This window comes from Melospiza georgiana, chromosome 2, assembly GCF_028018845.1.
Source record: "Melospiza georgiana isolate bMelGeo1 chromosome 2, bMelGeo1.pri, whole genome shotgun sequence".
In the NCBI taxonomy this organism is placed as follows: domain Eukaryota; kingdom Metazoa; phylum Chordata; class Aves; order Passeriformes; family Passerellidae; genus Melospiza; species Melospiza georgiana.
The window spans coordinates 20,626,304-20,647,002 of record NC_080431.1 but is presented as its reverse complement, the minus strand read 5'-3'; the positions used below and the strand labels follow the sequence as shown (position 1 = coordinate 20,647,002).

At 47.5% G+C, this 20,699-nt stretch overlaps 1 long non-coding RNA gene across 2 annotated transcripts; it reads right to left on the bottom strand.

The window, feature by feature from the left end:
- Positions 1-3,496: 3,496 nt before the first annotated feature.
- On the bottom strand, positions 3,497-10,548 carry LOC131096985 (uncharacterized). 2 transcript variants are annotated; one of them, XR_009116012.1, is made up of 4 exons: positions 10,415-10,548; positions 5,586-5,699; positions 4,551-4,649; positions 3,497-3,799 (listed from the first exon to the last, which is right to left on the bottom strand). It is a non-coding gene; the product is annotated as an uncharacterized LOC131096985 (long non-coding RNA). The 2 variants fall into 2 exon arrangements; XR_009116013.1 differs by lacking the exon at positions 4,551-4,649 and having other exon boundaries at positions 10,415-10,547.
- Between the last annotated feature and the right edge of the window lie 10,151 nt (positions 10,549-20,699).

Sequence of the window (20,699 nt, the reverse complement as noted above, 5' to 3'; positions counted from 1 at the left end):
TCGAGTCTGTACACAATAAATCATTTTCAGGTGTATTTAAAATAGTCATGTCACTGCTGTTGGTCTGCGTATATTCCGAAATTTAGCAGAGAGCTCTACTTTGGTTTAAAAACGCAGCAGTTCCTATCGGAAAGTGATCTTTACAGAATCCTTATGCTTTAATGTAGTGACTCGTGTTTGCACATTACAATGCTCATAACTTGTTTTGTATGAATGGTTTTAAATGGAACGTTTAGAGAATAATTGGTTCTAATATGAAATGCAGTATATACTATTGATAATTTTATCAATAAGTGTACTATTTTAAATAACTTTAACAATTACATTTGGGTTTTTTTAAATTATATATTTGTAAAATATTTATCCTGTTGAAAGCAACAATACATTGTTGTATTTATTCGTTTATTTTTGTAATAAATGATCAACATCTTCAAGCTACAGCCAAATCGATACTTCTATATATTTATACAGGGATACCTTTCTGAAGCCCAGAGATGCACATTCCGATTTGGAAGCGAGTGTAAAGATTACCTCTGTAGCTGGCAAGCTGCAGGACAAACTGTAGGCGTGAGCTACTTCGCCACATGTACTTTAGTTTGCCTAAGTTCCAGGGTAATTAATCAAACTCTAAAAGGGACGCAACAAGTCCCGACCTCGGAGGCAGGCGTGGGGCGAGTGCTTGAGGACAGGGATTCATTTTGCTACTGCCAGGGTTGACGAGGAGCTCGGTCGCCTCTGGCGAGAGGAATGGGTGGCTGGATGGAGCGGTCGGAGGAGATGCAGGGAGGTGGTTATTGCCCCATCGGTGTTTTCAGTTGCAGTTTGGCACAATGGAGCGGGCGCAGCCTTCAATAGGCGGCGGAGCGAGGGGAGAGGAGGGCGGCGAGCGGCCCCGCAGTGTCAATGACACAGCAGTAGGGAGTTCTTCGCTTGAGAGCCTTTGGCGGCACAAAACGCTGAGGGGTGAAGGCCGAACGGGGGAAGGCTGGCCGCCCATCCCGTGCTGCCCGACCCCAAAGGAGCAGCGGGGTCGGCGGCGGTGCCCTCGGGGCTGCGGCGGGGCCCGCGTCCCGCTCGCCCCGCGGCCGGCCCGGGCTGGCTCGGCGGGCCCGGGCTCACGGCGCTGCCGCGCTCCTCCGCCCGCGGGCAGCTGGGCCGGGGCAGTGCCGACGGCGCGGCCGCCGCTGCCCGCCCGGCCCCGGTGCCCGGCGGTGCCCCCGGTGCCCGGCGGTGCCCCCGGTGCCCGGCGGGCGGTCCCGGGGCGGCGGGCGGCCCGGGGGAGCGGCGGGCGGGCGGCGCGGTGCCGCTGCCGCAGCTGCCGCGGGTCCCACAAGTTGTTTTCCTCGTGGCGACCATTCAGCAAAACGCAGGATCCTTTCTCCAAGATTTAAATTTCGCGGATGAATTACCATACAGCGGTTGCTTAGCAACTAAATTCAAGCCGGGCTAAGAATATGCAAGCTTTTTGTATTCTCATTAATAAAAATGCCACTCTGACACAGCAACCTGACTTTGGATCACTGCAACTTCTGTAAAAGCCATAGGAGAATACAAACCGGCTCCTCCATTTAATTACAGATCAGAGTGGCTTGAAATGTGATGTTTTGTTAATCTATCTTCCTAAAAGCGATGTAAAAAATAACGGCTTTTCAAGAGCAGTGGAAAACTACTTTTTTAATGGAGCTGTCTCCTGGTGCTACTGATGGCTGCAAAGCAAAACCTTTTTTTTGAGTCACACTTTCAAGTAGCATCCCCTCTTCCGTTTTGAGTTTCCTGAAATTAAAAAAAAAAAAAAAAAAATTAAGACATTTGGAGCCACAAGGGAAAAAAATAAAAATAAATAAGCTGCAGCCGATTAGCGCATTAGAGGGGAGAACATTGCTCGGGAAAGGGAAGAGGGGATTAAAAATGTCAAGGTGCAGCCCCTGCCAGGCACAGACCCACGATGAGAGGTGCAGTCTGTCCTTGCTCTGAAGCAGGAGTCTCTTGTGCAGAAGTGGCTCTCTTTGGCATAAAGTGCGTGGGCACATCGGCTGGGGAGGGCGGGGGAAAAGCCTTCAGGGACACCTTGTTGAATGTTTCTCTCCAAAATTTATTTCCCCTTCTGCTAACATTTACTTTATATTGCTTTTAGATCGGCAGTGATAAGATCTTGGCGTTAGAATCTGGCATCTTACACCCAATCTCATATATATGGGAGAATGACCTCATCAGAGGAGGACTGTGTGTATAGATAGAATAATTTAAACATAGACTAGACACCTACATATAAATCTATATATAAAGACGTGTGTGTATTATATATATATCTATATAGCTATATATATAGATATATATTTGTGTGTGTGTGTGTGTCTATGTGTGTGTGTGCCTTTAGCAGTACCAAAAAACTTCCCTGCCAGCCCCGCAGAGCCCGGGCAGGGCTGCTTTCCCCGCTGGGCGTTGGGAGGGGGGCGGCCCCCTCCCGGGGCAGGGCTGCGCGCAGGGTGCCGGCAGCCAGCGCCGGGGCTGCCCCTGCCTGCCCGTGTGTGCGGCAAGCGCTCCGGCCGCCGGGCACGCCGGGCGCTCTTGCTGGTGCCTGGGGGTTTGGGTTCTGTGATGCTTTAGCGACCAAGAGTTAAAGCCAAACTTTCTTCTCCCTTGTCCCCCCCCGCGCCCCGGCCCCCGCTCCGGGATTGTTAAAAATTGAGCCTGAATTGTATAAACGCCAAGCCACGTTAAAAGTTCAGGCATGTGGGGTTTTTCCTCTCCGTCGGGGCTTGTCTGCAGGAGGTGGAGGGGATCTTGGAGGTCTGTCCGAGCTGTGCAGGTCACTGAGGAATCAGGGGGTTCTCCCCCTTCCCCTCACCACCGCTTCTCTCTTTCTCTTTTAAGATTTTCTTTTTTCCCCTGAAAAGGGGACGATGACCTAATGGGGGGCAGTCGAAGTGGGTAGGCATTTGCCAAACGTGAGCTTGTGATGGAGGGTGCTCTCTCTCTTAGCAGGATTGAGTCTGTACTCACTTTAAAATGTAGAACAGCAGAAAAAAAATCCTGTATAACAGATACTGGGGGAAGAAAGGCAGTGAAGTGAGAACCTGCGAAGACTAGAGTCCCCCTGAAACTCAGGCTCACCCAAAGCTTTAGCAGGGTGTTTTGCTTCTCTCCCCAACAGTTATAGGATGAGCATCACAAGGCTATAGCACAAATAATCAGGTTCCATTCCATTTTGCATCGCTCTCTAACAAAGTTGAGATTAAAAGCCAAAATTCAAGCACAGCCCTTACAGAGCTGTCGAATAGTGCCAGTATATATGTTTCCCACTCACATATTGAAAACTGTACCTTCAAACATAGGCTTGTTTCTGATATCTTGCATTTTTTCAACTACAAGGGGGGAAAAGCTAAACAGAACTTTTCTGAATTGTTCCTATTGTGCCCATCCATGGGTGAAAAGACAGCATTACACCAGCTCTGTACCTCCAACATAAACAGGGAAAGTTTAGTAAGACAAGCTCACTGTCATACCACAATGGAGATCTTTATTTTAGACCTGGGACAGTTCAAACCAGTTTGACACTAGTATTGAGCACCACAAAGTATGTGGTTTGGAACAAACTTTCCTTCACATAGTGTGAAGTGGATTGTCAGGCTTGATGCCAGATGCTCGGTTACTTCCAGTGTCCCTTCGCTGCTTCTCTTGCAAGGCAGAGGAGAGTTTCCATTTGCAGGGAGAGTGCTTTCATATCAGACCACTGCCCCATGCCCTCCGAAGTCCAGGCATGGGGTCCTAGCAGAACTATTTCTTCCTCAAAAGGATCCTAAGATGAGAAAGGGGAAAATGGATTAGAAAGGGGGAACCAGCTGGGGACTGTTCCTTTCCCTGGTAGTAGGCCTGCTCTTAAAGCACAATGTCAAGGCACTGCGGTACGCATGTGAAATGACAAAGACAGATGCTGTTTCTTCCTGAGGTCCACAGTGAGTGGAGAAAGTCAAAGGGTTGTTGACTGTCTTGAGTATGGGGCCATTCTTTCAAACTGAAATGAATTGATTTTAAAAAGCAGGGACTGGCTAATGGGAAACCGGGTATGTCTGCTATATTTATATGCATCAAACCGAAATTTAAACAACTTGAGGGAATGTGGGCTGTATAAACATATTATATATAGTAACCTTTTTGTTATTAGTTTTGGAAATATTTGGAGCTACTTCCCTGCCACTGCTCCATACAGCTGACTAGACAGCATTCAGTCCACACTACAGTCAAACAGGAGTTGTTTGCTCAACAGCTCCAGGTTCCACTTTCAACTGGAGTACTAGTGTACACCTGGAGCTGGTCGCATAAACCCAGACAGCCCGATGTCTGCAGACCCTTTCACCAAGCAGGCAGATAAAATACAAAAACTAACTGCATGACTGTAGAGTTTTGGGCTGGAGGGTCTTCTGAACAGGTTGGCGTGGTTGTTTGGACTTTTCCTCTCTCTGTGTGAGTACTCATGAGAATCCTCTGAAGCTGAGATTGGGCTCATTTCTTCACCTCCCTTCTACATTCAAAACATTACAAATATTTACCAAGTAGAAAAGATATGAGAAGTGCTGGGCATTGATCATTATTATACTCCTTCACTGACAGAAAATGGGCCCAGGATAGGAGAGATGAAATTAATCTTTCTAGAAAAAAAAAAAAAAAAGTGTTGATAAAGAATTGTTCTGGAATAACATAAATTTCTTTCATCACCTGGAGCTCTCATTCAAAACAGGGGTCTCTCTGCCTGAGTGGGATATTTTTCAGAGAAATCTAATAGATATTTGTTTCAGAGTCCACACTAAAGCTACAGATCAAATGCGAGGTGCAAATCTCTCCATTTGTTTCTCACTCTCACACATATGCATCCACACGCACATGCATCCACACACACATGCAAACATGCACTCCCTTCTCTTCTTAAAATAATAAAACATTCTCTCCCCAGTTCTCTTGCCTTCTCTGTTTTATGCAGATCCGTATTCAGATGTGTACTAAATTTTTTTAACCCACATTGCTGATATTGCCTAGACTGTTGAGAAAATTAAACTAAACAAGGAGCTGTGTGAAATGTTGAACTTTAAATACCATCCGCTACCTTGAGAAGAAGAAAATTAGTCAATAAATGCTCAGGTTGCTACTGGTTTTAGATTATCAAAATTAAAATTATATTTTATTAGTTTCTTTGATTTTTTTTTTATTCTGATGAGAATTCCCTCAGGCTAATAAGTGGGTATTTGAAAATAGTGCCCTTTCCCTTTTGATTTGGTACTGAAGGACAGGGTTACGGTGTCTTCCCTACGTGTTAATGCTGTATAGGGATGTGTTTAATTTTATGAACGATGTGTGTGTTTCTGTGAATACCAGGCAAGACTACTATATCAGTCTCAGTAGCCCAGAAGAGGTGTGTTTTACCTGAAGAACTGGGCTTGGGCTGGATGCTGCTGTTGTTCTGGGTTTGGGTTTTAATTGCCCGGCCTATTCTCTCAAGTCAATATTAATGCCATACAGCACGGCTGAGGCCAGGGCTGAGTGAGCCCCGTCATTAACAATAGCATAAACAAAGGAAGGGGACCAGTTACCTTGACATTCGATGCCCGCTTTGTTCCCAAGCTTCCAACTGCATCCTGAAGCCCATACAGGGAAGTATTGCCCTACGGGAATGAATAATCCACTCCAGCTATTGTCCCAATCTCCTGCAAAACAAAACAACACAACCAAAACAAAGATGACAACACTCCCTCGCTCCGCAAGGAGTCAGCGAATGGTTTCATCCCTTCCTGCCTTTCCCTGCGCTTTCCCTGGCCACTCGTGTTATTGAGCTGCTCCCCACAAATGCTGCCCACTGCAGCCCACAGGTGCATCCCAATTTGCACATGCACTCCAGCCTGCTATTCCCCAGTTTTTTGGGGGCATGGGGTTGGAAGCACCCCCTCCTGTGCCAGCGCAGCCCGGCCGGGTCCCTACCGCAACCGGGCCGCGCTGGGGGAGCTCGGTGGGGTGGGCTGCCCTCCGGCCGTGCCCGCCCCCGGCCCCTCAGCGCATCTCCGTGCACCACTGTGGGGATGCGAGGGGCGAACGTGACCCTCTGTGTGTCTGTGTGCATCCCCATTGCCCTTCCAGCCTCTCCCTCGGGGCCGGTTTCCCGACCTTGCCCTCCCTGCCGGGCAGCTCCTGCTCCGTAGCCCCCTGTCTTTGGCAGAAAAGCCCGGAGGGGCCTCCCCTGCTCACGGCCAGTCGAGGGAGATGCATGGAGTGGGAACAGCTTTTTCCTCTGACAAATAATTAAGTTCCCCGAACTCAGTTTTTCTTGCCCTTCTCCTACAGTCCCATGCTGGCCGTCGGAGCAGAGGGAGGGATGGGCAGAAGTCCCCTTAAGTTTGTGGATGGCTGATTTGACCCCCCCCTTCCCCTCACGGAGGGAGACACGGGCCAGACCGCGGCAGCGCTGCCGTGGGGCTTGGGGCTCGTTCCCGAGCCGACCCCGCTTCTGAGGCAGGTTTTGCTCCCTCTGTGCTCGGAGGGGCCCCAGTTCAAGCTCCAGGAACCCTGCGCCTTCACCAGGTTCTCCGAGAGAAGATGAAGGAGACTTGGTAGCACAGCTTGAGGTAGAAGGAGGCCTGAGGAGACATTTACATCGATCCCATACAGCCAAATCCATCCTCGCACGGTGCCTCTGTGTGGGGAGGGGAGAGGCATACAGCGGGTTGCGAAGGAGGTAGTTTGAACCTAAAGCCCCTGCTTCAAAGGTTAATAGCTCCCTCGTCAAACGCTGCCAAACGCTACTGGGCCGAAGAAAGGGGAGAAGAGGGGGGGAAAAAGAGCATCAACATTACTACAAATTTCAAAGCACTGAAAATAGCTCTGAGAAATCCCGAGGATCCGCCACCGGTCCTTTTTTATCCCCGGGACATAGGCATTAGGAAAAGCTTTTCTCGGATGTGCTTGTGAGCAAGGCCAGTGGGAGCTGCGGCTGCCTTTGGGGCGAGCCGGGTGGCGGGGAGGGGGCTGCGGGCAGCGCCGCCCCCGCCTCCCCCATCCCCCGCACCTGCAGCCCCTGCGTGCGCTGGGGACCCTGCTGCTGTCGGCTCTGCCACCATCCCCCCGGGCCGTGTCGGGAGCAATCCCGCTCCCAAATCCTCCCCCAGCCCCGGCCCCCGGGCCGTGTTGCCACCGGGAGCCGCGGCGGCCGGGCAGGGGCCGGCCCCGGCAGCCCTTTATGCGCAGCGGTCAGCAGCCGGGTTGTGGGTTTGCAGCTGCATGCAAATAAATCCCCGGCAATAATCTAATGCGGGTGCTGCCCCGACGACAAAGTGCCGGCACAAACGCAAGTGCTTTTGTTTGGTTTTTACCACCTCGGTCCCGCATCCAAGGAAAATAAATAAAACTAGGGAGGGAGAGGGAGAAAGTTGGTTAATATGGGCGTTTCATCCAACGAAGCCTGCTTTCGTGATACACGAAAACCGAAGATTTGCATCCTGCACCTCTGCGAGACCTGCAACACTACCTATCCCAGCTGGAGAGAGCGATCCCACCCGTGAGGAGCAGGAACGAGGTGTCCTGTCCACCCGATCGACCTTAGCTGTTACGTTCACAAGTGGAAAACGCATCTCTTCCCACAGTTTTCAATTAATTTTAACTGCATTCTATATAGGACGGGGCGGGAGGGGCGGGGGGACGCATAATTTTGTACACTATCTTCTATTGCAGGTAAAAGGGGTTTTGTTTGTTTTACTTTTCTCCAAGAAAGGTCCGTTTGCACATACAGGGTGGAGTGGTTTGCTTTTTCCCTTGCTCGTCTTAAGCAAAAGCTGAGTAGAGTCAATGGGATGATGAAGGGGCATAATAAAAAAAAAAGAGAGAGAGAGGGAGGGAGGGAAGGGGAGTCTTTGAGAAAGAGTTGGAGTGAGAGAAGGAAAAAAAAAATCGGACCGCAAAAAAATCCCAGCAACACAATTCCAGAGAGGATGGGAGGGAATAGAGTTTCCCAATTGCTTTTCTGCGGACTGACATAAAAAAAAAAAAAAAAAAAAAAAAAAAAAAAAAAAAAAAAAGTCACATTGAAGCTGAGGCGGGGGAGAGCTTTACTTTTGCGAAGGGTAAATCTCTAAGGACAAGCAGTACTTGATGATGCCTGGTGCCTCCCGTGTCGGGCTCACCCCCCGCCGCGGCCGGAGGCCAAGGGGCAGGCAGGGCAAGGGTGAGGCGCCCAGCCCGGGGAGAACCTCCAGTTCTCCCTCTCTCCCGCCCCTAACTTCTGTGAGGAGGGGTCGTTATCATTGTGGAAAATCCCATCTCCCTGGCAAAAGACGGCAAGTTTGTCTGCCCTGGGGGTGCGGGCAGCCGGTGCGCGGTCCCCGGCCCAGCCAGGTCGCCCCCAGGCACGGCGCGGTGCAGTTGAGGGGGTGCCCGCTCCGCTTTCGCGTTCCTGCCCCGCCGAGGGGACGCTGCCCCGCAGTCTCAGTGCTGGGCACGCACGGCCGGGCCGCCCCTGCGCCCCGCTGCGGCCCTGGGGCCTCCCCTCGGCGCAGAGGCCCGGGGAGCTCCACCAGGCTCTGCCCGGCTGCCTCAGCGCCTCTCCCTGGCCTTGCTCGTCCCCAGCTCTCCCCGCTGAGCCCGCCCGGCACCCCCAGCACCCCGGTGCCGGCAGGGAATAGCCCTCCCCTCGGCTGCCCGTGTGCGCGACCCGGCTTCTCCTGCCCTCGGCCCTGCGGCCGTCCCTCTGGCCTCCCTGGCATTCACAGAGCCCGGCCCAGCTGTCGCTTGTCCCCTCGGGGAGCTATTTTCTCCTCTTTCCCCGCTTCCCTCTCCCCAGATGCTCCAGGCCGCGGGATGCAGTCGCCCCCCCGCGAGAGGACTCTGTGGATCCCTGGCTGCCCACCGCTGCCTCCTTGTCTCCGCCGCCGACACAAAAGCCCTGAGCAAAGCGGCCAAGCAGGGACGGCACAGCAAAGCCCACGCCCGCTGCCCTCCCCGTAATGCGAACTCCCGAGGGAAATCTCCCTGCGGGGCTGCGCTCCTCAATCCTAGACCCTCTTAATCTTTGCAGCTTTTGGTAGGAGAAAGAGGAGTTTGGCACCTAAGTTGCCCTTCGCACCTTGGTGTGACCTGACGCGGGCACCGGGACAACATTACGCGGGTTTCTGCAATCCAAGAGGACATCTCTGAGCAAGGGGCCGGGAAGTCTCCGGATCACCCCCTTCCCTACATCCCATGCACAGCCTTCTCCCCCTCGTCTTTGAAACTGTGCTTGACACAGCAGCTGAAACACAATTAATTGTAACTGATTAACATGGATCAGTTTCGCCTCCAAAGCACTTTAAGTCAATTCAGCAGCCATAATAATAATTAATTCATTAATAAGTACTACTGGTGCTTCGTCACTAACGCCAAGAAAAGTTTCCCTGAGAAGTACAGGTGGCAGGGAGTGTTAAAATGAAAACATTTGCATGCAACTTTTTAACCAGAAGGGAAAGCACTTTGGTTATATTTGGAGACATGTGTCTCACACATTTCCCCCTTTTTTTGTAAACTATGTAAGAATAAACATTACAGCTCTGGGCTTTTAATTTCTCCAGATGGAATCATAAAGTACCTAGTAGATTTTTTATATATATATACTATACAATTGAGGACACATGTCTGCTTTTCCCGATGAGGACCGAGAAGCAACTTAATTTGAAGGCATAACTACTGAACCACATTTTGAATAACACACTCGAACAAGTTCACTTTAAAAGGCAGGAAACCGCTAAGAGCACAGCACTGAAAGTTGCTCCTTCCCATTTGAGCTGCAGTGGAAGCTCACAAGCCTGACCTTCGCATACGCTGTGGCGTTTCTGACACCCGTACAGCAGCACACCCGCGCGGAGGCGGCAGGGCGCCTGGCTGCGGAGGGGGCTTTTCCGAGGCACTCGCATGTCCGGAAGGCTCCCCCCGCTCTCTGTGGGCTGAAGAGGCTGCCCGGGATGCCACCCCCGGCGCGACGGAGGAGTCCTCTGATCCGCGGGTGACGTGAGAGGTCCCCTCCTGCCCCCGGCTGCAGCGAGGGCTCCGCGCACCCTCCCGGCGCCGCTCTCCGCTCCTCACACGCACACTTGCGCGCCCAGCAAAGCGCTCTCGTGCAGGACAAAAAGAGGGAGGAAGTCTGGAAATCTCACTGATCTTAGGGATCCAGGCATGCTAGGCTGGGCGAAAAATAATAATAGTAATAAATTGTTTTGAATTGGTTTTTAAAATCCAAGGACAAGGTTTTTTTCCTTTTTTTGTTGGGGGGGGGGGTGACTCGGGGGGGGGGGGTGTTGGTGATGGAAATTACCAAAATACCCTACTAATCTCCCTAAATAGACTCAGTCTCCCTCTTCCATCTCCCCAGACCCCCCCATCCCCCCTCTCCCCCTCCATGACTTACATGTGTTCAGAGCAACGCAAGGAGTTCCCAACTGGAGCCCTGGCAGAGGGTGGGTTTAAAGTGGGGATGATTTACTCCTCCAGAGCTCGGGTCCCGCGTGTGAGCCTCCAGACCCGTGTCAGCTGGGCACCGCAGACAAACAGCCTTAAATATGCATAAGGAAGAGTTCGCTTTCTTAAAGGAGAACTTACCCCACCGGGAAGTTCGCAGCCCGGTGGCAGGCACGGGAGGAGGGCGCGGCGGTGGCCTTTGCGCCGGGACAGCCCTAACCCCTTCTTAAGGTGATCGCCTTAGCGGCAGGGCTGGGGACAACCAGCCGCCTTTCGGCCGGGCACCGGGCGGAGAAGCGTTGTCTCATAAGTCCTGGACTTAGTGAGTTCAGGACAAGCAGTTTCATACACGGTCCTGTCCCTCCTGCGCTCGGCCGGGATGGGTGAGGGACAGAGCCACCACCTTGGGCAGCCTCGCTCCGGCGGAGCCCCGCGGCAGCCGCCGACAGGCTGCCCGAAACTCGCGGGGTTCTACACCGAGGGGAAACGCGGGACTACCATAAGAAAAAAAAGTGTTGGGGGAGAAGAGTGGGACTGATCGAACACCCAGCCATCAGAACCCAAACAAGCTGTGGACATGGCACGAGCACCTTCCTGGAAAGGAGAAATAATACAGGGGAGGGATGGGAGACTACCCGTGGGTTTCGCTCAGCTCCCCGGCTGGGAACCGGCCGGCGCTTCCTGCCCGTTCCTGACAGGATGTTCTCCCGGTAGGAAGGACGGCTCCGCCACGAGCCCCCAGCTTCGCCCTGCTGGCTCCCGAGCCCCCAGCTCTGCCCTGGTGGCTCCCGAGAGCCAAGCCCCGGCAGCCGCCGCGGGGCTGCCGGCAACCCCGGGCAGGAAAGGGAAAGGGGCATCCCGACGCTGGGCGCCGCTTCCCCCAGGCCGACTCCCCGCGTTTCGGACAGAACGAGGCTTATTTCTTTTATTAGTGTTGTGATTCTTCCCCCCTCGCCTCCGCACACGTGGTTGCAAAGTCTGTAGCGCCATCTAACGGGAGGAGCGGGCCGGGCCGGGCGAGGGCACCCAGGCCGCGCTGGGCTGCGCTCCGGGCAGCGAGGAGGTGCCCCCGCATGGGGAAGGGAGCACATCCCGCGCATGAAACCGGCCCGAAAGGTGCTCTGAAACCCGGCCGGGGTTATCCTCCAGGAGCTCCCCCCAGCTTTGCGGTTTTATTGTGTCGTTGTAGCTGTGAAATCTGGAAGGGCTACCGCTATATTTTTAGGGAGGGGGAATGAATAAATTCCAGCAGAGTCTGACAGAGTTGAGAGTGGAAGGAGAGGACCTCTTAGCCCAGCAAGTTTGACTTCTTTCCCTTTGCAGGGAGGTCAGGGAGGGCCCCAGCCAGCTGCTATGTCTTATAAGTGAACAGGGCCCCCATTCTGCTGCTTTAGAACCTTTAGTATCCCAGGAAGCTTTTTGTTTCCAAAATTTTTGAGCATATGCTAATTTTTAACATTAAATTATGATGCTGCCCTTTTGACAGGGCACTTCGGTCACGCCTCTGTCCTCATCCAGATGGGAGGCATCTGACTTGGCCACCCCAGTTCTGTTAAGTCACTGCATTAGTTGCCCAGATTAGTAGGAGACTGTGCACCCCAGGCCTGTGGCATGAGCAGCAAAAAGAAAAAGAGACTCTCCACAATGTTTGAGCTCATTGAAGGTTACATCCAGTCTCTACAGGTGCCTGCCTCACTTCAGGTCTTGCTACCTCTAGGGCTTCAAGTTAGAATTAGACAATGCAGGCATTTCTGCTGAACAGGATGTAAGTTTTTCTTTAGGTTTGAAGTTTTCCTTATTTCTGCTTCTGCATTTCCTTTACAGGTACAGAATGTGAGCTAAGTCTTCAAGTGCACGTACCAATTTTATTGTGTTTACTTAGGTCTTCTGTACATGCATGTTGGCAGGGAGTACCAAAGAAGCATAGAAATCTTTCTGTCCATACCTCAAGTCATGGAATGGTGCTGTAGCCTTTGGCTAGTAAAAACTGTATTTGCATGAGCCATTCAAACTGTGTTTATTTTTTCAGTGCAGATTGTCCAATGCCTTTGGATGCCACTTCTGTGTGTGACAAATCCTATGTGACTTAAATGGCCAGGCTAAATTTGCCCAAGCGATTTTGGCAGATTAGGTGCCCGAGCATTGCTGACATTAATTGAGTCTGAATTGCCACTACTAAGGCCCAGCCCAAAAAGAGAGGGTTTAGGCTACCAAGTCCTGCATGGGATTTTGACTTCTTTCAGACACCTGTGGGGAAATAAAGGCTTAAACTAGAGTTACCAGTCCAAATTTTTTGTTGTATATTTAAGACCTCATTCTTAAAGCCCATACTGAAATATTCAGATTCTAACTCCCTCTTTATTTTGGTGAAACATCTGAAATGCCTTTGATGTCACCTGCATAGTTTGGAAATTGGATTCATCCACCTGCATTGCCTATTCCTTCTTAACAGAGTAACAACTAATTGTTTTGAAAAACCTAGACCTTAAAGTTCAACACTGAAGTCTCCAGATAGCCAGAAATCAACATTTTAGGCGCTCTTTCCTGGTTTATTGTATGGAGCAAAAACTTCCTCCACAGCAGAAGGAATTTTAAGGGAAAGGTGACCAGGACTTCATCCTTTCTAATTGTGCTGTGCCACAGGCCACTACATATACCAGACAATCAAGCAACAGTAACAACTGCTTGATCAGTATTCTGCTGCTTGGTCAAATTTTATCAGGGTTTGCACTTTCAGAGGTGAAAGTGTGATTCATAACTCCTGTCCCATGTCATTTCCTGACACCCTATGAGCACCAGCAATTAAAAATAGCACAAGTTTATTCCAATATCAAAATAAGGCTTGTAAATAAAAACTAAACTTCACATGAAAAAAATGAAATAGCATACCATCATTGAACTGGTTTTATTGACAAGAAAAGATAATGTGTATAGCAACAGACAGGAATAGATTTTCATTCCTGGCTCTGGGAATGCTCCTCTTCTTCAATGATTGTGAAGAAAGGCAATTTCTATCTGTGCTGAAAGGAAAATGCATTTTTGGCTTTATGAGCAATACACAGCCTCTAATAGTCAGGCTAGGATGTCTAAGAGTAGGCATGAAAAATGAGACACACTCCAGTTTGTTAGCCACCTAGGAAGAGTTAGGCTAGCAGGGTTTATGGCTAGTTCCACTGAAGGGTTTACATGTCTTAAAAGTTAGTTGTCTCAGTATTTGAATTTCAAGTGCCTTTTGCTAAGACTGGCATCCTTGATGTTGTGTTTGGCATCACGGGCTCACTATACTGTGAATTGAGCAGGTGTGTACAGACAAGTCTTTTGTGCCTTATCCAAAGCCATACTGTCCAGCAAATGACAGGAACAGCAGAGAAGCCCAGGATTGTGGTTATATTGAGAAATAATTACTGGTTTCAGCTGAGAAAGTTTTTTAAACTAAGAAAGTAAAAGTTTTTCCTCCACTTCTACATGAACAGTAATGGAAGAATAGCTGCTCAATGCCTTTTAGATGGAGGATTCCTCATGCCTTACCTCACAAGGACTGCAAATCTAGAAGAATGGCACATGACATGTTTTGCTGCCACAGCTTCTAGCTTAGCAAAGGTCCTCCTGGTATTGGTGGTGGAGACCTGCTTTGAGCTCTACAGTAGCAGATAATAATTTGTGTCTGTTGGGATGGGATATAAAGATTGTAATTCAACCTAAAATATGACACCTATTTTCTCTTACTATATAATCTTTGGGGCATCCCTATCACTCAAAGGAGTCAAGCTTTGGTTTCTAAATTACTTCAGTGTTGAGAATTTTCTCATACTTCAAAAATGAGAACAGTTCCTTGAGCTAATTTAACACAATGTACTTCCCAAGTCAGCCCCTGGGGGGGCAGGATTGTGGAGAGGCAGAATCTGTGGCAATCAGAGGTATCTTTCACTATGCAACCGATGGGGCTGAGCCCATCATAAGCTTTTGAGTTCAAATTTTCTGAAGCTATGGTGGTAGGTTTCTGTTTCTCCAAAGTCCTTTTGATCAGTCACTGGTGGCTTATGTGATGGGACTCTGTTTTTTGGTGGTTTCATTTGTTTGTTTACTTGGTTTTGTTTTGTTTTTTGAGGGGTTAGTTCTGATTCAACTGAAAAAAACCCCTCTGTCAGAACCAAAGGCTTCTCTTATTGTTTTTCCCATTCTGTTGCAGAAAGACAAGGGGCCAAACCCTTTTGGGATTCTTCTAGTAAAGCAAGGAGCATAAATATTCCTTTGTACAAAATTGAAGCAAGTTCATCCACATGAAGTTATTTAATTAAAATTGGAGTAGTTTTCAGAAGTGCTAGGGAATAAGTAGACTCAGCGGGTGCTCAGTCCCACTGTAATTCACAATCCCTTCATGTAGATGCCAATGTTTTGACTTGGCTGGCTATCTTTAATATTTGGGTTTAAAACTTTTGGCCCATGTGTTCTATTTCCTCAGGGCCCTCTAATCTTTAACTTTTACCATAGAAAAATCTTAATGTTTTCAAGGTTCCACCTTGCTAGCAATATGCTTTGAATCAGATACACTGCACAGAGACTATTTTGATTTTTTAAAAGAACAACCTTATGGTTTTATTTCTGCAGGTATGAATAGAAATCTGATAGATCTTGAGTTTAGAGCTTGCTTTCTCTTGATAGCAGACAGCATGAGGACTGTGATATGGATCAGTGATACAACATGTTTTCCTTCATTAGAAACACAACCCCGACATTAAAAACAGCCTGCTGAAGAATCATATTCATTTAGTAATCATGTAATTTCACAATCAAGGGGTTACTATCCCTCCCCCCACCCCGGCCTCCCTTTAGAACTGCCCATTTATGGGTAACATCTGATACCAATAAGTTCATGATACCTATTTCTAAAAGCAATGCCTGCAGTTCAAATGGAGCTTTAGCAGTTGAGTTATCAGATCCAGCACTAACTGCAGATGGGATTTATCTTCACTAACTTTAGCCATATACTAGTTAGTGTGTAGGCCAAGTCTCAGCTCCCTCCGCATTCAATGGAGAAAGGCAGAGGGCAATCCGTGCCAGCTTAGGCACCTACTAAAGGAGGGATGAGTCACCTTTTGAAGTTGCCTGCAGGGCTCAGTCAATTACAGCAGGCAGACAGGCAGTCAGCTTAGTTAGAGCGTACCTGACCAGATGGCTGAAGTTGGGGTAGATGGGTCCTGTTCTACCTGTCTGTAGGCAGTGCCAATAAGGACGTGCTGGATTCAGCACTGGCTCAAGCTTCAGGACTAGTCAAGATGTGCTGTTATTCCTGAGTGTCAATGTGTTTTGCCCATAACAAATAATATCTCTCAAACAGGTTCAGGAAAAATTACGCCAGCCTGTAGCACATTTGCTCAATTTATAGTGATGCCAACTAAATGCATTTTTATTCTTTTACCCTTTATTTGCAACCCAAGCTGGAGCAATTCTTAGAAGCAGATCTTACAGTTTTTTCATGACAGGGTAAATTGAACCCTCTCTTTTGTTCAAGCATCTTCTGCATAAAAATGTGAATCTAGGAGCCAGGCAATAAACAAAACAAAGACTTCCAAAACCCAAACCAAAACCAGGCAGGAATGAATGTAGGAACACCTTTTCATGTGGATTCAATGGGTTGAAATATAACCCTTTACCCATGTCTGGCACACAGAACTTGTATAGTGTTAAATCTACATCATGATAAAATCAAGTTTTTCTCTCACTTTCCAGTTAGTGAGACCCCATCAAGCAGGAGGTATGAAAGCAAGGGAGATGCTGGACTGGGAATTGGTAGAAGAAACATGCACCCACCAAAGCATTTTGTGTGTATTACAGTCCAAGGGCTCAGGCATCAGCTGGAGCCAGGTGGTGATGGTGATGGGATCAGTCACATTTAGCTTGGGAGGGCATCAGGCTGAGTCAGTCTGCAGCACTGGGCTGGAACAAAGGAAATTGTCAGAGTCATGGTGGAGACCAGACAGGTGAACCTCAAGAGCAGGGCATGACAGAGAATGTCTGGCTAACAGTGGCAGGAGCATGACCAAGCACATTCAGAATAACATATCTGGGGAAAAGAGGAGGGGAACTGTTACTATTATTGAAAATGTCACTCCAAGAACCTCTCTGGAGAAACAGCAGAAGCAGATGGACCCTGTGGGCAGAGAAGAAAATACCTGCTTGCTCATCTGTAAGGACTTCATATATACAATCCCAGTGAAGCCAATGGGTAATTTCCCATGGCCTCTTGCAAGAGGAAGAGCAAGTCTTTAGCTCTGCAAGTAGGTTTAGCTTCAAACTGGCAAAGAGCAGCACTGCATGCACATGAAATGGAAGAAGACAAATATTCTAGACAACTTTATTTTCATTTTTGATGGTGTTTGAGTGCCAGGTAGGTAGTGAATGGGGCTTTTTCTCTATGTAGGACATAGCCAGTCTGAATGTTTCAGATAGGAACGTTCAGCTGAGTAGTCAAACAAGTCTGAGAAAGATGTTTTAAATTTTCCATGAAAACCCACATTCTTCCTCTTATTCGACTCAAGCTTCAAAATATGGGTCCAAACGGAAAGGAAAAGTTTTTTCAAGGTTTGTGTCTTTCAGTTCATATTTGCCAAACTAGCAACAGTTTGGAACTAAAAAGCTGAGAAAAGATTTATTAAACATTGAAAGAGATCTGCAGTCTTCTTTCATTATGGAAATATCTCCCTTTAATCTCTCCCTCAGATATTCAGCCATGGTTGAGCCCACAAGACTAACTTGGACTAGCAAGACCTCTTCTTGCCACAAACACACAGATTTGCTTTCAACTGATGACTTTAACAGCTAGAAAACATTTTTCTGCTTTTGTTGATTTCTTGTGGTTGGCTTCTTTCTTCTTTTTTCTTTAATTTCTTTTTTTTTTTCTTTTTTTCCAACTTAACAATCCAAGTTATTTAGGCCTCTTCTTGTTTCCTACTGGTCAAGGTGGATATTATGGAAAGGTTTTTCACCCAGAAGGTGGTTGGGCACTGGAATAGGCTCCTCAGGGGATTTGTCACATCACCAAGCCTGACAGAGTTCAAGAAGAATTTGGACACCACTCTGAGGCGCATGGTGTGATTCCTGGGATTGTTCTGTGCAGGATCAGGAGTTGGACTTCAGTGATCCTTGTGGGACCCTTCCAACTCAGGATATCTGTGATAATCCTATGATTCTAAGTTATGTCATTCACAGAATATCCTTTGTTGGAAGAGACCTACAAGGGTCATTGAATCCTAATCTTAAGTATAGGGATGTGTCTGTACAGGGATCGAGCCTGCAACCTCAGTGTAGTCGTGCTTCTGCACGGCTGAAATCGAGCTTTCCTGAGCATGGGTGCTCAGAGCTGCACACAAGGTCTCCTCAGGTTTTCTGCTAAAGCAGAAATGCTAAATGCTATTGTAAATGTTAATGCTAAAGTATTAACCCTTTCTGATATCTGCCTCACTGGATTTTAGTTGCCTATTCTCATGTATGGGTTATACTGTAGCATAAGAATTACTTTGCATAGCATGGCCAGGTATTTGTGTTTATTTATAAGCTTGGAGCACCTAGGGGAAATTGTACTGGTTGTAGTAACTTTGCATTTACAGTTTTTGTTTAATCTTTACTGGTTTTCAGAGTCTTGACACACTTTTTATTCAATTAATGATACCTCTAAATGCTGCATGCTTAAAAATTAGGAAGTCATTACTAGTGTCATGATAGTTTATGAAAATATTAAACAAGACTTGTCCCTAAAGTTGGTTTGATGTGCCTTCCTAATTGCTTCTGTCCAACCTTGTGATGATTTTTTTTTCAGTGGTGTCTGTATGCTATGAGCCACATCCTTATTACACACACAGTTTTTCTGCAGAGCTCCAGCTAACAAATAACATACTCTGCACTGCTGTGCCAAACCCTGTAGTGAAACACAAGTGAAGAGTATTACACTGTTCCTCCTGTGTAGGATATCATCCAAGAAAGCTTAGGAAGACTTTGGTGTGATCTTTCCTGTCACATTTAAGTCCATTCCTTGCCTAAGATCTGGTCTTTCTTTTAAAAGACATAACCTAGTGTACCAGCACATCTCTTGAAGTGGTTACACAACCAGGCTTTCTCTTTTGTCTGGTACACAGATTCCCAAAACTTTTAGTCGCTCAGACCTCTAGAAACTCCAGGCCCCTCACGCTTTATTGCCCACACTCTGCAATCCATCTGACTTTAATAATCTATTCCGAAAGTTTACCAAAATCTGTCCTTTTGAAATGCAAAATCTTATTAGTAGTCATTTACTTGTTCCATTTAATTAGGAAGTGTCAACCCCTGATCACTTGAACCAAGGTCCTTTTTCTTTTTTTGCTGCAGTTATCAGTTACAAAAACCAAGTCTCAACCAGAATTACTTTTAATGGTTCTGTGAGAATTTTAAGACATTTTCTGACTAGTACATCCATAAATATCTGGAGTCTGTAATTTTTAGTGGTGGTTGTTCTTGATCCACATTTGGGGAGGTAAAAATTTGCCTGCATGATACAAACTCAAGAAAATTTGTGTCTCTAATGGCATCACCGATGCCTTTATGACTTTACACATAACAGGAGCAAAATAAGGGGGCTTGCATTGTCCAAGTACTCTCCTTTACCAGCTTTCCCCAAAATGATTTTAACTGGAATAAATTCTGCTTTTTGCATTCGATCATTTCTGCACATACTTCTTTGCAGTGTTTCATATCATTAATGCACAGTTCTCTGCCACCACCTTCACCTTTACCTCTGCTTTACTGAATAATGCATGTGCTTGGAGACCAGTGTTCCAGCTGTGATTGCTATTCTGTTCTGTTATGAATGTGTACCTGTCCCATCTAGTGCCCTGACAGCTTAGTTTATGCTCTTCCCTTTTTTGGTACATACATTGTTCTTAAAAATTTCTCTACCCCATAAACACAGTTTTGTCAAGAGCTGAACCTGACACTCCCTGCATTGCCACCTTGGAAGCAGCTCTCTTCACACTTTGCGCTTTCTTTATTCTTATTTCCTGCCATTCTGATCACTTGAATTTCTTTATCCTTTGGCATACCCTCGTGTGCCTACACTTTCTCCTCTGGTGCCCTATGGGCATGTGGAGATTATTCAAGTCTTTGACTCTGTACTCTTCCTTTCTCAGTTCAAAGCTTTGCTTATCAGTTCTGCCAGACTTGCTTTCAGAAGGCTGTTTCCACAGTTGCTTAGGCAGAGTCTGTCCTTCAAAAAGGGTCTTCTTCCAATAAATGCATCCCAATGGTCAAACATTTCCAGTCCTTTAGCTATCTGTTGATCTTTCTAAAGCACTCTTATTTTTGGCCTTGTTTTTATTTCCTATAGTATCAGTCAGTGCTAAACCCTAGTGCTCTCTTTAAATAAGCCACATTAAGAAGGGAAAATTAAAAAATATAATAACATCAACCCAAAATCTCCGTTAATCTCCACTTCTGAAAGTAAACTCCCCCACGCAATAAGGCAGCCCAGACAGACAACTGGGCAGCAACCACAACCAGCAGTGAATAGTCTGTTCCACACCCCTCAGGATTTCTTGTCTACACAGAAAGTTTTGCCATCCTTCTTTGTCTGCCAGAAGCATGAAAACAATTGCCTGAGGTGGACAGAAAAATATCAGGGAAAAAAAGTCCTTTTGCTGGTTTATTATTTTATTCATCAAAACAGTTCCACTGAGGTGGTTCTGTTGGCATTATTTTAGTGAAGGTTTGCTGGAAAACCCTTTCACAGGTAATAGCAAGATCTAATGGAGTAGCAGAGGGCAGGGGCTACTCCATATCCCTGGAGGATGATTCTTCAGGGGTGGCTTTAGAACCACATCAGTTTTGGTTAGAAATGAATGTGATGTGAGAAAGGGCAGGAATTGCCCCCAGAGAATTAAAAAAGACTGCAGTGGATGCCCTCATGGATGTTCTCTGCTCACAGAACTTCCTCAGATATCAGCATTCCCGAGCCACAGGCTCAACAAACTCAGCAACCACTCCTGATAAGCTAATATTTTGCTCATGGTAAACTATTAAAAACTACTTAGAATATGAGTGGTTTCATAACAAGGACAAACAGGTAAGGAAACAACTCATGTAATTGTAAGGGAACCTGAAGAAGTAAGGTCGTCACTTGACTTGGGGAGACAAAATACATTCAAGGACTCACCTTCCCTTCCCTTCCCTTCCCTTCCCTTCCCTTCCCTTCCCTTCCCTTCCCTTCC